Source organism: Pleurodeles waltl, chromosome 7, assembly GCF_031143425.1.
Source record: "Pleurodeles waltl isolate 20211129_DDA chromosome 7, aPleWal1.hap1.20221129, whole genome shotgun sequence".
Lineage (NCBI taxonomy): Eukaryota > Metazoa > Chordata > Amphibia > Caudata > Salamandridae > Pleurodeles > Pleurodeles waltl.
Genome location: NC_090446.1, coordinates 1,188,193,912 through 1,188,210,947, shown reverse-complemented (window position 1 = coordinate 1,188,210,947; position 17,036 = coordinate 1,188,193,912). Strand labels below are relative to the sequence as shown.

Below are 17,036 nucleotides of genomic sequence, written 5' to 3'. Positions count from 1 at the left end.
TAAGTCATTGCTAAACACAGCGCCCCCCCTGAGGTCAGTGCCCCTCCAAACCCCCACCCGAAATCCAGGTCAGCAACCGGTGCGACAGTACCGAACGCACCGCCCTAAAGCCGGACCTGTCCCCACGTGACACAACATTGTGATCCCCAGGTCGTCGCTTTACTTCACTAAGTGCTATTTTCCTCAACCTTTCAATCTGAGAGCACAGTTCAATCCAGGGACAGTAATAGGTGCATATGGATTTAACTGAAACACTAAGAAATGTTGGCCTTTTTAAAGTCCTAATTATTTTTTCAAGACATTTGTTGCTAGATTGACATATTTTGGTGATTCAGCTTTTCCCAACACTGTCCTTATTTCGAAATGTAGCCTCTCCAACGGGCGATTGCCTGAGCAATCTCGAGCGCACAGGCAGCTGACAGCAGCGCCCACCCCTCGCACGTGCCAAGCGAGCCCTGCGCCCGTGACTCTTTCCCCATTTCCAACCTCCGTGTCTAGGCACTGGATACCGCCGCAAAGCTGCACCGTGGCTACAGAACTGGGTCACTGACAGGTTCTTACCTAGCAGCCAATGGCAGAGTCCTCCTGGCAGACACTGGAAGTGACCCGGGCTGGGGCAGTGAAGAATAGCACCCCGACCCCTGTCTGCACTGGAAAGCTACACCCGCCCCCCTCCTGGCAAAAGGAATCTCATGTCACCACAGAGGGCTGTCCTTTCGAGACCTTCATAGGACAGCAGAAGACATACACGTAACGCTGGCAGGAAGAAGCCGGCAGCGCCCCCGTGAGCCCTCGGCCGGCACTGCACTGCAATGAGAAAGCCCCTGCAGTGCAAGCCCGTGGCCGAAGAGCAGAGACGCACAACATTAAGAAGCGCCCAGATGCAAGTGCAGTGCCGGCTTCGGACAACAGCAGCCCCGGGAAAAGTGGGTGCAGGAAGCAAGGACTTGGTAATGTATATCCACGAACGATTATGGTTTTAAATTGGCACCACGGGTATTTTAATGTCCCGACCGCTAAGAAAACTCACCAAACATGGGTATTTTTACCCTCATATGTACATACTTCAAACAGTAAATTTACATAGAAAGCACTTTTAAATATGTTCTAGAGCTGCGTTAATGACCCACAATTACAGTAAAAGAAGACAGAAAATTCGTGTTACAAATGAATAGATACGATTTTGTTTAAAGCTGTATTTAGTATCACGTCCCGGCCTTTGCAAACTCTTGGAACAACATATGGCCAGAATTTTTCTCTTGCAAAGGTGACAGCCCTACACGCAACACAAGGCCCTGAACTATATATATACACACACACACACACTAAACTAAAAGCATTAAAGCTCTTACACCTATCTAAGCACATTACAAGGTCCTGCGCAGTCTATACAAGCATCTGCACAGCTTCATGCACAATGCTCCTGATCAATGCATGCTCCAGGCCACACAGATTACGCACTCATTAACTGAATATTTTTTTCCTGTTTAAACAATGCAAATCCCCTTATAAATAATACAATATTCACTGCAGCAGAGTTTGAATGCTATCTTTGCATGTAAAGGTCGCCAGGAATTTATCAATAAAAGGGGGAGATATGAACATTTTTTCTAATGATTTAACCAGGCCTAGTTGTTCAATAGAGAACATATCTGAATGGTGCAAAAGGAAATACTGAAGATACCTGCTAAAATGGATTTACTGAAGTGGATTCTGGAGATAACCAAGGCGTCTACTGCTTGGCATTTTACTTTTTTTTTGAGGGAGTGGAGAAAAATGTTTGCTGAGATTGCAACACCGATGATGTATGGTGTCAATACTGGGTCTTGAGCAAAACTAAACAATTTTACATTTGTCAAGAGTGTGGGCAAGAAGCAATTTAATTCCGGATCCAGGAATATGGGATCATGCTTACATTCTTGCTTAAGAGAAAAAAAGGATGAATGTTGATTTAATTGGGTACACAAGCAGGAAGTTTTTCGCCATTCAGATATGGAGGGGGATTAAGCAAGATCAAAGGGTAAAAATGTTTACAAATAGTGAATGTCTTCACTTGAACCTTTGGGTCATCGGCATACTGGATGGAGAACACGCCTGCTCTCTCTAGGACTGGATCAGAACAAGGGCCCCAATGTGCAAGGTTAACCGAGCCGGAATAAGTACTGACCTTTAGAGTATACTACATGGCATCAGTGCCTTTTCAGAAATGTTAACTCAGTTTTATTGTTTTTTCCGATAAATATCCATAAAACAATAAAATACATCAATCCACACCACAGTAAGGGGAAAAAACATGTTAAAAACACAATACAAACGAAGCACAATTATAATCAGCAATTTTGGTGATAAGGAGCACAAATAATTTAAGGTAATAAACATTAATAATTACAATTTCTGTAATTCCAATCTAATCTTCTAAACTGGTTTTAAGACGTTTTGAGACTGCAAAAGAAGAAGAAAGTATTTTGGTGCAATAACACAACACATAAGCGTCCCGTTCCGCCCTTACCTTGACAGCCCTGACTAAAGCGAAAATGCATTTCCTGCTGACATCATCATTAAGTGGCCAAAATAGTAACAAATCCAAGCTAGCTTCAAACTTTTTCTTGGCAGAAACAAACTGATCGAGTGTGAGGAGGATACATAGTTAGAAATAAGGCTTGCACCCTCCATATTTGTTATGCACAAGATATGTTTTGCTTCCGGGCATCAATAGAAGAGTCTGAAAGTTTAAGGCCTCTATCCATTCCCAAAACTAGTATGTAAAGTGTCAGGGAAGAAGAAATCTTGGACATGTCTAGATTGTGGCATAAGTTTGCTATGTGTTGAAAACATGGGAGTGAACCCATACCTTTCCATGAAAGAAGACTGCTTGCTTATAGTATATGTAAATACTGCTTCATTAGGTTGGTCTGAAGTCGTGGTCGTATTAAGAACAATAGAGGTGTTAGTTCCCCTCTACAATCAACACTTAAAATAGCCAGCTTTTTGTCTAAACAGCTCAGGGAAGAAAAAATATTTATACAACTTATTTTCAACTGTAGTCAGGCATTTGGCCTTACACTGGCACACTGCCTCCCAAGTTCGGCCTCAAATATTGAGATTTTAAGACAAATGGCAATGTAAACTGTCAAGGTGTATGAAAAAGCACATCCGCCAAACTTCTAGTTAAAAAACTGCAAAGATGCAACAACTGAATTTGAATATATTTTCGATTTCTGCTTGGCTCATTTGCCAGATGAGCAAACCAAATTACTAGCTAATCAATTTACCCAACTTCAGTGAGATCACTTCTGTTAAGGCAGAACCTCTTTCTCAATTTTTCTTTAAATCATCCAACCAAAATCTCAACTTCTGCTAATTGATAAGTTTGACCACAGTGCAAAACTTTCTGCAGAGTCTATTTTCTGTGTTGGCATGTAAAACTGCATCGACCCCTTATAATAAAAGGGGAATGTGATATCTTCCCATTGTGGGGACCTAGCACTCAATCCCTTTTAGAGGAACATCTAGGCCTTTATAAAAGCATCGAAAAGAAAAGGCGTTACAGTGCAACCTTGGAAAACTCAATTTAATATACAATATGATCCATCTGTAGAGTACACGTTACAGTATTGTCATAAGCAGAGACGCTTCATCAAGCCATTAAATCCAAATGCCATCAAATAATAATATCCTGGGATCTGACCACTACATTAAAACCACTTTTCATATTAAGAAATGACATATAAATGGTATAATTTTTAAGGTGGTCATATTTCATCGTAAGAGAACGTGCACTGTGTCAGAATTATAGTTCACCTCTTATGGTAGGCAGCATTTCCCAGATGAAGACATTTCCCAATTTTTTTCGATTTAAAAAATCTGGTTCTTACACCATTCAATTTTACATTTCTAAAATAAAACAGACTATTTCCACGATCATTCATATTGAAATAAACGATTGTCCTAAACTATGTTCTTGCAAAAGTAATCAGATTTGCAAAATAGCTTATTCGTTCTTGTATCACTGCTACCCTTTCATGGTTAGGAGCATTAGATAAATTCAGTGTTCCTAAAGTACAGGACTCAAGTATAAAAGAGCCCCTAAATAATGTTGTCTCATCTTCAGACAGCAGATTTCTTCATGGTGTTTTCATTTTTTCGATATTACGTTTGTCAACAACAAGTTAATAATGCGGGTTGCACAGTGGCTCTGCAATTGTTTTTTTACATACCTTGCAATCTACCACTGTTAACCTGTAACTTAACTATACAAAAATACCCTTTCCGACTTTAATCCTGTGCACTGATTTAGGGCAGTGACCACTGCTGATAACCCACTGTCTGCTCACACTGTTGCACAGCAGCTTATTTATCAACTGACACAGGAGTCTACAATAAAAGGAAGGCTACGACTGATTCACATTAGCCAACCGTGATTATTTCATTTTAATGGACTATGTTCTGCAATGTCAAAGCTGCATCGGATTGGAATGCAAATGACTGGGGTGTAGCACGTCCTGAGGATGCAGCCAGGAATGCACCCATGTATTTGATCACCTAACTGTATGTATTGTGTTTTATTTAAAGTTCTTGCTTTTCCTAAAAGGCAACCACTTGGCTGGGCATGAAGTTATTTTGCCAGATGGTTGATTGTTTAGTTCTGGACTCTTTCCCTCATAATACCTCACTGAAAAGCCTTGGACTGCTCGCCATTGCAATACTGAGCATGAAGTGAGTAAAGAATTGTACTTGGTCCATTTAGGTCAACTATTGTAGCTTGGAACGAAAGACATCAGAAACGAAACTCAACCACCATGGTTGGGCCCAGTACCCCTGTCTGCCCTCCGGCACCCATGAATGAGGTCCGAAAGCAGATTTCTTCACTGTGAGTTCAGAATTAACTTAGCACTGACCTGCATACTGTGAGCCTCTGTCTAAGGAGGCACAGTGGGTGAAAAGCAATGGTTTGCAATGCTACTGAAAGTGATTGGCAGTAGTTTTGACTATTTGCAAGCATTTCTTACATCACATTTTCTCTGGTCAAACCTACAGAACTCCTCACAAATTCTAAAAGCGGGGATGATGTGAATGGTTAAGTGTTTTTTCAGAATTGCTACTGCCTAGCCGTAGAGGGAACTTGAAGTGTCACTGTAACATACTCAGTCCAATGCATTTGATTTTTAATTCCTTGATTGTGAAAGGTTTTCTTTTTTACTGCAACAGATGAGCTGTCTTAATGAAATCTTGAGATCTGCGGTGCTAGAAATACAAAAACGCCCAATCCCAAAACATCTGGAGACCCCTGCCATCTCAGACACCATGACCCGAGACCAAGTGTCCTGAGGCTCAAAAGGCTGCAAAAGATGCACTAAGACCAACTCCTACTCTGCATAGACTGTGTACTAAGGCTTCATTTTCACAGCCTCTGTCCACATAGCCGCTGTGACTAAGGACCTACAGACTCCAAGCCAGAGACCCACAGTGCCACAAAGCCCAGAGCATGAAACGTAGGCAAAGATTCTTCACCCCTCATGCAGACCTCCAAGGTTTTAAAGCAGAGTTCCTGACTCATAGGTATGGAGTTTCAGTTTCTTTTGTGGCAAAGGCATCTATAGAACAGGCTTGGTCACAAAGAAAAAAAACACTGCCCTCTATCTGTTTGAAGTCAATCTTCAAGTCAGTCTTCTGACGTCAATCTTCAAGCTTTCATCCGGGTATGACTGCTGCTTCAACTCCAGTAGCAAGCAACATATCCTTCTTAAAACAAAGTGTGCATTAGAGATGAACATACATGGAACACGCTTTTATATGTGTTAGCAGCAAGAAGTCACTCAGAAAATCAGGGCTGAAACGTCTGAGAGCATGGATGACTACAAGGATCCACCACCTACTCTTTCATACAAGTCGAAGGCAGCTCACCTTGCAGAATGGTGCATTCTGCACAAATTGAATGCATGCTAAGCACTCTCAGCAAGAATGTGGTTGACTGGTTGTACATGTACTAAAGGTAAATGTTTATTGGAAGATGTTACAGATAACGAGCAATAACTAGTTTGTTTTAATCATGTCCGAGTCACCTGACCAAACCTGAGCACCTGCCATGGGCCATGTATGGACACCCCCACCTACTCCGGTCTTGAATCCATTTCTGTTGCAAACAGTGATCCAACCACACGTTAAAGGAAGTAGACCCTGCATTTTCCCAGTGCCTTACTCATTGCAAGAACTTCTCAAAGTGTCCGATGGCATGCACAGTCACTCACCTCACTGGTATGGCTTCCCTTCCTGCACCTCGTAGATATATGGGCATTTACCACACAGCTGGACTGTGAGACCGACCAAGCAACAGCTTCAAAAGCCTCCAGAGCTGCTCTGTGTTTCCTGTTGACTGTACTTTTGCTCTCCGTTACTTGCAGGGGGTCTCACTATAGAGATCTACATCCGTATCTACATTTACTTCAACAGAGTATTTACTCACCCATGTTAAAACCACCACCACCCATCCAGTGTGCCAAAAAGGTATCTGGGGTTCTGTGGGAATGCTGCTGGGTGAAAGAGAACCCCCACTCACCAATTCTTACTCTGTTATCTTTGCCCTTGCTTTAGCCCATGTCTCCATCTGCTGACCAGCATCACACTAAACCACCCCTCTTTAGCATACAACCGGAGGACTCATCCGAATGGCAATATGCATGCATGTACCTTTAATACTCTTCACATGCTACTGTGTTTTGTGTGAAGCTTTATGACAGCGTGCTGCCACAATCTTGTGGCTCCAAAGCAATGAAAACCATTTGCTATTTTTTTTTAAGTTACTACCCAGGTTTATCTACCTACGTTTTGTGTTATTTTTTTTTTTAAACAATGTTTTAAATTTTATGTTTTACAGTATCACTTGCCTCACAAACATAAATTATTTGCTCAACAAGTTACACTGTATTGTAACCAGTCACCTGATGTTCAGCAGGTCCTGTGCTGCTGTTATATTTCTCCTTGCGTCTTCAATTAGGCGGTCGGTTGGTTTGCTCCAGTGTGGATTCCAGGTCTGTTATTGTCTGTGTTGCAAATTGTTTCGTCAGTGAGTCTACTCCGTTTTTCCAGGTCTTCAAGTTTGTCAACATTATGAGTCAAGAACGGTTTTCTTCCGCTATTGCCGGTTCCTCCATGTGCCTCCATTTTTCTATCCTTGGTTCTTCTTTTTGAGTCCAGTGGGTTGCAAAACACATTTCTGCTAGTGTTAGATCAAATGCACCAATATTTCAGCCACACTTTTTTTAGGGATCCTACGTAGTTCCGAGTAGATGTTGTTCTGTGGTATTTTGCATTATATTGCCTGTGGCTTGTTGGAGTCGCTCCATTATCAAGCTGCAGTATTTTTAATAGTCTTGCATCACCAATTCAGATTCCTCCAGTCTTCACCTGGTGTCTCACAAATAGGGCATTTTTTTTATCTCGGTCTGTGTACATTATTGCAAGCGCTTGGGGAGTGCAATATGATCTTCGAAGGAAGTTCCATTGTAGTAGCTTATATCTTATGTTGCTTATGCTTGAGTTGGTGTAAGATCGTCTCCTACTATTTTCCATCAGGGGTTGATGGAGGTCAGTTTTCCACCTGGCAATAATGATTAATTTTAATTTTGTATGTGGGTGGTAGTCTACTAGGGCACTGTCTATTCATATGCATCATTCCCATTGTTAAAATGTAGCATTGTTGTCCGTGTTTTGGACCCAGAGGTCCTTACAGGGAACAGGGCCACAACTATCTTATCTTGATAAGCCATGCATAGGGCAGGAACTGTTCATTTTGAATCTCGTTTTCATCCCTGAAGTCTGCAAATGTGCCCGTTGTATAGTTCACCCATTTTTTTTTTTACAGCCCTTTCCATCCCTCCTTCACTGTTGGCTGCGATCTCTAATGCATTTAATCCTAGGCTTAGCCGACTAATAAAAGATATCTCTTTTTAATTATGTTTTGCTACTTGTTTCAATTTTTTGCCCATGTATTTTCCCATTTGTGCAGTTGGCCGATCCGGTCTATCCCATGGCATCCCATGAGTAACTTTGTTTCCCTGTTGGATTCTGAATCAAGCCACTGAACAAGCTCAGTAACTGCACCACTGTGTAGTAACATTTCAAGTTAGACAGAGCCAGACCAGCTGATAATGGGAGGGTTGTCCAGAATGGGATCTTTTGGGTGGCACTGTTGAATACTTCGCTTAAATTGCGTTCCACATAATCTGAAGCGTTTTTTATCAGGTGAATACCTTAATGTCAGATTCCGACCACCTGTGGTTCGAGTCCTCAACCAGGTAGGTCATCGCCTTGTGCCTCTGCTACTATCCACATGGGGATCAGGAATGACTTGTGTGGTTAATCTTTAAGGCTGATCAGTCACCAAAGTAGACCAAATCATCGGTGCCTGGGGTGACTTCAGAAACTGTATTTCGTCTTTGCGTATATGTATCTTGTCATTATTAGCCAATTCATTTATATCCATTTTATTATACTTAGGGTGAAAGACTACACAAAAGTGATTTTAACCAATATCCTGCTGGTGGCAAACGTATTGCTGCATGAGGCCTATTCACCTAGAGTCTTAAGCAGCAAATATCACACAACCAATATTTTGATCACTCTTTTTAATGTAACAATATATTCACGGCTACTGGATAGCGTAAAGTCTACTAATAGTAGAGGCTCATTAGTGGAGTTGGACATTTGGGATGTCTCCCACGTGCTCACAAGTTTTCATTAAAAGATCCGAGTTTTATATTGCCTTATGATGGTATGTTCTGTATTAAATTATAGTCAGTCTCTTCGATGCCAGGCAACGCCTTAACTAATGAGTTATAGGAACTGGATTTTGGTGTCCGAGACTTGGGGCCAAAGGGCTTCACAAGTTGCTTACATATACCTTAGATCTACTCACATCCAAAAAAGAGGAAAGCATAGAGTATTTGCTGGCAGTTATTAAACTGTATTTGTGAAAAATCAGCAAGGCGTCAGTAACAAGGAACATAGATATTTACTCATTACTCCATGAAGTATTTTGAGAGTGCAATACAAATGCAGATTTCGAGGAATGTAAGCGTTTGCTTGCATCCTGAAAGAATGTTTGCAAAGGACAGGACCCCAGTGACTGTGCTCTCTCCTCTAAATTTAGTTGCTGGTAACTTTGTATCCCCACAATTGGCATACTGGTGCCCCCATGTAAGCATCTAGTAAATGGTACCTAGGTACCCAGGGCTTTGGAGTTCTAGGGGACCCCTATGGGCTGCAGCAGTTATTATGCCACCCACAGGGAGCCCCTACAAAGGGTTCTGCAGGCCTGCCATTGCAGTCTGCGTGAACCGGGTGCACGCACCCAATTCACTACAGGTCACTGCACAAGGTCACTGTAAGTCACCCCTATGATAGGCCCTCTCAGCCCAGAGGGCAGTATGATTAAATGCACTCTGGGGGCTCCTTAGAGGATCCCCAGCATTGCTACCACCAGTTTTACAGGGTTTCCCAGGCAGCCCAGCTGCTGCCACCCCTCAGACAGGTTTTTGCCCTCCTGCTGCCTGATCTCATCAAGCCCAGGAAGGCAGAACAAAGGATTTCCTTTGGGAGAGGGAGGTAACACCCTCTCCCTTTGGAAATAGGTGCGACTGGCTTGGGAGGGGTAGCCTCCCAAAGCCACTAGTTTGCTTTGAAGGGCACATTTGGTGCCCTCTGTGCATAAACCAGTCCACACCGGTTCAAGGACCCCAGGCCCCTGCTCTGGCACAAAACTGGACAATGGAAAGGGAAGTGACCACTCCCCTTTCCATCACCACCCCAGGGGTGGTGCACCGAGCTTTTCCAGAGGGTTCATGGGTTCTGCCATCTAGATTCTAAGGTTGGCAAGGAACTCTGGGAGCATCTGAGTGGCAAGGCCAGGCAGGTGACGTCAGAGCCCCCTCCTAATAAATGCTTACCTGGTTAGGTGACAAATCCCCCTTTCAGGGCTATTTAGGGTCTCTCTCTTGGGTGGGTCCTCCGATGCGGCTTGCAAGATTCCAGCAGGACTCCTCTGCAACCTTTACTTCGACTTCTGGTCTCAGGAACTGCGACTGGCACCTCCAGGACCCAACAAGCTGCTTCCAAGAAGAAAGGACTCTTCAGCAACATTGTTTCCAGGGCTCCTGCCAGCTTTGCAACAAGTTAATCGCTGTGCATCCTCAGAAGAGTGTAACTCTTCAGTCTGCACAAGAAGAAGAAGGAATCTCCCTTGGAGTGAAGGAATCACTTCCCTGCAACCGCAGACACCTACAACAAGCGACAACCGGCTGCGTGGATCCCCTCTCCTGCTGAGCTGCGTGGATCCTGCATCACAGGTGGTGGTACGGAGTAGTGCTCTTGATCCGCCCTGCCAACTGTCCAGCTTTGTGTAGGTAATCCTTTGCCTTCCCATGCAGGACAGTACCCCAGTGAACCGCGTCTCTTGCAGCTGCCAAAGCTTGTTTGCATCTGCTGCAAGAGATCTTCAGGGGACATGGAGCTCCAGCCCCCAGCACTCCATCCCGCGTGGTTCTTCTGCGGCGGGCCATCCACTTCTGTGGTGCTGCGTGGGCTCCTTCTGCGACTCCTGTGTCCCATTCTTGTTGGACTCCTGTGGGTGCTGCCTCTGCATCTGTGGACTCCTTGCCAAGGGTCCCCTGTGACTCCCTGTCCTGGGATGAGTCCTCATGGGCCATGCAGATCCCCAGCAGCAGCTCTTTTCCACTAACCGTGTGTTTGCCTTTGCCAAGGCTTGTTGGTGGAAATCTTGCACAGACACCAGTCTGCAATCTTCCTTACCGCATGGGACATCTGCATCTATCTGGAACTCTTCTCCGGCTCCTGGGCTGAAGTGCTGACCTGTTCTTCAGTACCGTCGACCAACTCCTGCATCCACAGCTGGGAGGGCAGGATCTCCTATTCCTCCTTGCCTCCACTGTGACTCTTGGACTTGGTCCCCCTTTCTCCAAAAGTCTTCTTTCTTCAGGAATCCACCACTGGTTTTCTTGCAGTCTTCTCTGGGTGTCCTGTTTTTGTTCTTTTGCTCCTTTTGGGTGGTTTGGGAAAAATCCAGTGTTTTACTCCTGCATTCCTGGTCGCTGTGGGCTACTGTATTACTTACGTTTGTGGTTCTCAAGTACTCCCCTCTACACATTTTACTTACCTAGGTGGGGGAACCCTGCATGCATTCCATTTTTTTGTATATGGTTTTTTCTCTCTCTAGGGTTATTATTGGTTATTACTGTTTGCACTGTTTTCTAACCGGTCTATGCCTATTTCTGATTGCTAGTGTATATATTTAGTGTATTACTTACCTCCTAAGGGTGAGTCACCTATCTAGCAATCTGTGGTGATTTGTTTTAAAAATAAAGTACCTTTATTTTTGTAGAACTGAGTGTTTTCTTTCATGTGTGTAAGTACTGTGTGACTCCAGTGGTATTGCATGATCTTTGCATGTCTCCTAGATAAGGCTTGGCTGCTCTTCCACAGCTACCTCTAGAGAGCCTGGCTTCCAGACACTGCCTACACTTCACTAAGAGGGGATACCTGGACCTGGTATAAGGTGTAACAGGGGTGTGGAATTTATTAAAATATCTACTTGTCCAGGGGACAGGTTGCTTCTCAAATCTACTTGTCCTGTAAAAAGATCTACTTGTCCCTTTGGTGCCATGTAGTGTGGCGACAATTTATGGCAGCAATCTCATTATGTAAGAGCTCTGATAATAGCGTCTCTGATTATGCCAGGGCTACTACCTTAGTAGGGCTTGAATACTTGCAGTTTCAATCCCTACTGTAGCAATTTCCTTATTTTTCCACCATTCTGCAGATCTGCATACTGGGGCTGGAGGAAGCAGTAAGCAATAGTTCCAGGGCTGGAATGCCTTTGAGTCTGCAAACCTACTAACCTGCATGTTTTAAAGATTTTCACCAGCTTCTCTCTAATATTTTCCCATAATAAGAAAGGTTGGACATTTACTCCTGACAATGGCAGAATTAGAACTTCTTCCAGGGTTGGGAAGAAAGTGGCTGGAGGGAAAATTAACTTGCAAATGCTCAATAGATTTTCACATGAGCAAATCTACACATCGTATTTACCCATGCTAAAATACAGTTCACAAATATTTTATAGGGGTACGACATATACCATGGGTGCACTTTTGTGACTTTCTTTAAGAATTTGGGGCCACATGTCAGTAGGTTCAGATTTGCGACCCGCAAATTGCGAGTCAGAGAGACTCGCAATTTGCGAGTCGCAAATCCGAATGTAGGATGGTGTCCCTGACACCATCTGTGATTCGCAAGGGCTTCGCAAATGCCCACCTCATGAATAATCATGAGGTGGGTCGCAATTTGCGACCCCCTTGCGAATGGCGGCCCTCACAGGGATGGTGGCCTGCTGGAGACAGCAGACCACCATGTCTGTGACTGCTTTTTAATAAAGCAGTTTTTTTTGTAATGCAGTCCGTTTTCCTTAAAGGAAAACGAGATGCATTACAAAAACGAAAAATGAAACGTTTTCGTTTCATTTTTTTCAGAGCAGGCAGTGTTCCGCAGGACCACTGCCTGCTCTGAAAAAATGTTTACAGTGACATTCACAATGGGGAAGGGGTCCCATGGGGACCCCTTCCCTTTAGCGAAAGTGTTAGCACCCATTTGAAATGGGTGCAAACTGCGATTGGTTTGCGCCCGCTTTCGCGGTCACAAAACAATCCTACATTGCACTGCGAGTCGCAATTAGGAAGGGAACACCCCTTCCTAATTGCGAGTCGCAAACCTGTTTTGCGATTCGGTAACCAGGTTACCGAATCGCAAAACTGGGTTTGTGCATCGCAATGTGCTTTTTGCACGCCACAAACAGCGAAAGTCGCTGTTTGCCACATGCAAAAAGCTACCTACATGTGGGTCTTGGTCCCTAATTAGGTCTGGTGTTAACAAAACATTTTGTTTTTTATTAAACTTCTATTTCTCTCTCTTTCGGCTGGCTTTACTGTGAGCGATCGCATTCTGCTCTTCCACAAGGAGCATATTGGCACACAAAGTAGTTTTGTTCAGTGTCAGGAACTACAGTGGCAATCAGTGACGTAACGAAACTGGAGGGTGCCCCTTTGAAAAGAACATGGAGGAGCCCCCTCTCCAGACTCACTCAGGCCAGGTGCTGAAGGGGCCCCCAGGAGGGCGGCTGCGGGGCCTTTGTTATGCCACTGGTGGCAACGTGTGCTTTTAGAGTTAAAAAATGTTTTTTTTTTTTTTTTGCCAGTGTTTGTTACAGTGTTGAGGGCCTGATAGCTCCCACAACAATAAAGTGTTACAAAAGCCATGTCAAAACAAGACACGCATTGATGAAACTAAAAGACTTATAAAAATATGTCAGATCAGTTGGCTTTGTCAGTGTTTATTTTCATGCTTCCCATAATCGTGTTGAAAATGATTACACTGATTCTCCATTAGAAATATTTTTGGGAAATACTAGCATGCACCAACACATTTTACTAAATGACACTTCATTTGCATCTAATCAGAGAGCATTCTGGGAGCATTATACTTAGCCTCATAGCCTAAACTTTTCAAACATGTGCATACACGTTTTTTTTTTTTGCACTGGAACCAACGTCAGTAGTGAAGTGTGACCTTAAAACATTTATTTACAGCACTCACCCTAATAATGAAGGATTTCAAATAATGAACCATAAATACAAGTTCGAACAGCATTATCTTTTGGAAACATATTACCTCAACTGCAGAGAGTTCCACTCTCTGTAAACAGGCAGCCAAAGGGTTTGTGCTGCAGAGGGTTGGGCCTACTTGCCCCAAGGACAAAGTAAACATAAAAACTTGTTGCCCTTGACCCCAAACAAGATGTCCCGGGCGTCGTGTGATAGGAATTCCACATCCCTGGTGTAAGTACCATAGGTACCCACCACACAGCAAGCCAGCTTCCTACATAATCGGACTGGATTTAATGAGATAAACAGCAATGGTGCATGCAACATTTGTAAACCGGCTTGGTGAATGCCAATGTAGTCACATTAAAACCAGACCTACTGACTTTGCCAGATGCTTCTTTTTTGGGGTGAGAGGCAAATACAACGAACACACACATATGATCACAAAACTTCCCATAAACACCATGAGTCACTTAACAGGAAGTCTGGTGAGAACTGATTTACTGTAGCTACAATGCTGAGTCTTCACAATGGTGCCCAATCAATGAGGCACTCTCTTCACAGTCTGCTCCACTACTACATGGTATAGTAGTGTCCAAATATTCTCTGGCAATGCCAGCGCTTGATAAATAAAGTGCGACTTCGTTTCTGAAATCTTGCTTCGTTGGAACCCACGTGGAGGCCTCACCACGGAGGCCTTGTCTAGGCATAGAAAATGTGTGGCTCAGGTCCGTGAAAAAAACCTCTTATCAAAGCCTTCTTCCTTAATGTTGCGCATCACATTTGCTCTTTGTTATGGGCTATTCATTTCAAGTAGCACCATGCCAGCATCTGTACTCGCACTGGGAGGACTTTTGGTGCTTTAACTATAGCCATTCGCACCCTCTTGCCCCTCCAAGAAGCACATCGTAAAGTAATTGCTGCACCTCTGTGTGGTAGCTTTGAGAGGAATGTCCCCAGCATGCTGTACAGTAGTGCTCCGCTGCCGCGGGTGCCCAATAGTGCGTACCAGAAAAGCTGGTTTTTTTTTTGCCCCTAGCGTCACACTAATGTAAGTGCAGAGGCCTAGGCTTGTCCTCTTTTTGGTTTTAACATTATTATGGAAACTTTACTTTATTAATCAACAAGTTATGGGTGCATCTCAATACAAGCCGTAAATTTACATCAACTAACACAAACATCTCTTTTGGGACTGCATTATAATAATATGATAATCACGATGAGAATAAATATCATTGTCACTAATGTTGTCACAATGTACTTTTTAGGTCATCTTCATCTTCTCAAGACAACCAGATATATGAAGGTTCCGCCAGCCTGACCAGCACCACCAATTACTCTGCCAAGTCTTCGGTCAACTTCTCATCCTTTCTTGTGGCTTTCAAGTGTTACTCATCTACCAAAGCCCATTCAAATAAGTCACTCCTCCAGAGTTCAAGTTTTAATTTATTTTGGATATATTTTATCCAATAAAACACACGTTTATAGATACTAATTGACTAATATTACCAATTTAAAGACCATAAAAATACACTATTGCAGAAACAATGCATAAAATATTAAATACTAAAAACCATAATTAAAAATGTATCGCGAAGCGGTCCAATACTCCCACTGCCACAGTTCTACCTAATCATCCATAATAAACTTCAGATGCACTGCACTGAAGTACATAGACCAAACTGCAAGAACACATTATCACTGCGTCTCCCCCCTTACTGCGGTTATACATGTCCTTCTAAGTCTTAAGACACCTGCTAAAAAAATGGGCCACACCATTACTAGTTACTGGAGACTACAGCAGTTGTAAATACAACAAGGCCGGTCTTGCCTGCATAAAACTCTTCCCTTTAAGCAGAGGCCAAATATACGGTTTCCTTAACGTACTATATTACGCCTAGAAGAAAATAAAGTCCAGAGTGTCCTGGCTAGAGAAATTGTCACAAGAACATGGCTATGCCTGTCCCTCCTCATTTGCCCTTCAGATTCAGCAAACAGCCAATACAACCCATTTAACCTGAAGCGGGTCAATAAAAAAACAGTGGTAAACAGAGGTCACTACCTGAAGGTAGGGCTCCATGCCCTCCCTTGACTTTGTAATACAGTAAGACCTAATCATAGGCTTTTGGAATTCTACCCCTTCTCGATTCATCTTTACTATGGCCAAAACTGCTTTTTAATCCATATCGCTTTCTAATTTGCTCCGAAGCCTAAAAAAAATGTTGGGCCAAAATACAACTCCTTTATGGATGCCAACTGGCAATGTTAGGGAGCCTTCATGATTATACCTGACTGACGCTGCAAGGTCATGATGTAGGTTGTGCAAAAATCATACAATGCTACAATCCATACCCATCCCTAACAGCAATGCCCATAGTTTGGCTCTGTTGACACTATCAAAGTCCGCTGACAGATCCACAAAGGCTAAATATATACATTCAGGTTTGTCCACAGTATATTTGCCTATAATCAAATGTAAATTCCGGCAATAGGTCCACCATTCCCTAGCCTGTCTAAACCCATACTGAAAGGAAGAGACCACCTTGTTACTTTCCAGCCAATTCACTAACCCGACCAAGATGACCCTGCCTAAAATCTTCACTGAGGAATCAATAAGTGAGATTGGTCTATAGCAGCTGGGCTCCGATTTCTCCCCTTTTTGTAAACACAGGCATAATGACTGGCTGTTTCCAAGAGGAAAGAGGACCCGATCTCGAGGTTCATTACAAACGCCCACCAGGTTTTGGACCAAAACCCAATGTTATGGCAAAATAAGTCAGCTGGGACCCCATCGGGCCTGGAGCCCTATTCTTGGACATGGCTACAATAGCTGCTCCTACCTCCTGTTTGGTTAAATGTACCTCCTCCATGCTTTCAGGCACCTCCACTAGATTCCCACTGTCCTCAGTGAATTCATACATAGCAGAGAAGTGCCTTACCCACCCTTCTGCTGGAATGACACAATCAATATGCCTTTTAATTGCCCCTGAAAGATAAGGCCGGTTAAAAAATTCCCAAAATTTAACACTGTTACCCAAATTCTCTGGATTAGTTAAGTCATCCAAGGCTTGTTCCCTGGACGCCTTTCTACATGCTTGTACAGTGGCCTTATACTCCCTTCGTCTCTCATAATTTTATTTGGGTCTCTAGGGGCCTCTTTAAGTGTGATCTTTAAGCAGCGGAGAGCCTTTGCGCAATCAATCAAAGGCTGTTGTGGCCTACCTACAGTCCAGAGGTTATCACTAATCTGAATACAAATATTTTCAAATGCTTCTTAAATCCTTGTTTCATTACCTACGTCCCACAAACAGACAAAATATTTTGCACAACTGGTAATCAAGCTTTCCAGGAATACCTCCTGCAAAA

The 17,036-nt window shown here is 43.3% G+C and overlaps 1 protein-coding gene across 3 annotated transcripts in view; it reads right to left on the bottom strand.

Moving 5' to 3' along the window:
* The window catches only part of NARF (nuclear prelamin A recognition factor), a 252,638-nt gene that overhangs the window by 210,298 nt on the left and 25,304 nt on the right, over nucleotides 1-17,036 (bottom strand). Inside the window, exon 1 of one of the 3 annotated variants that reach the window (XM_069200294.1) lies at nucleotides 562-752. The exons of the other annotated variants lie outside the window; for them this stretch is intronic. The gene's annotated coding sequence lies outside the window, so the exon portion shown is untranslated. Of the gene's footprint in view, nucleotides 1-561; nucleotides 753-17,036 lie in introns of those variants that run through there. 3 annotated transcript variants of the gene reach the window in all.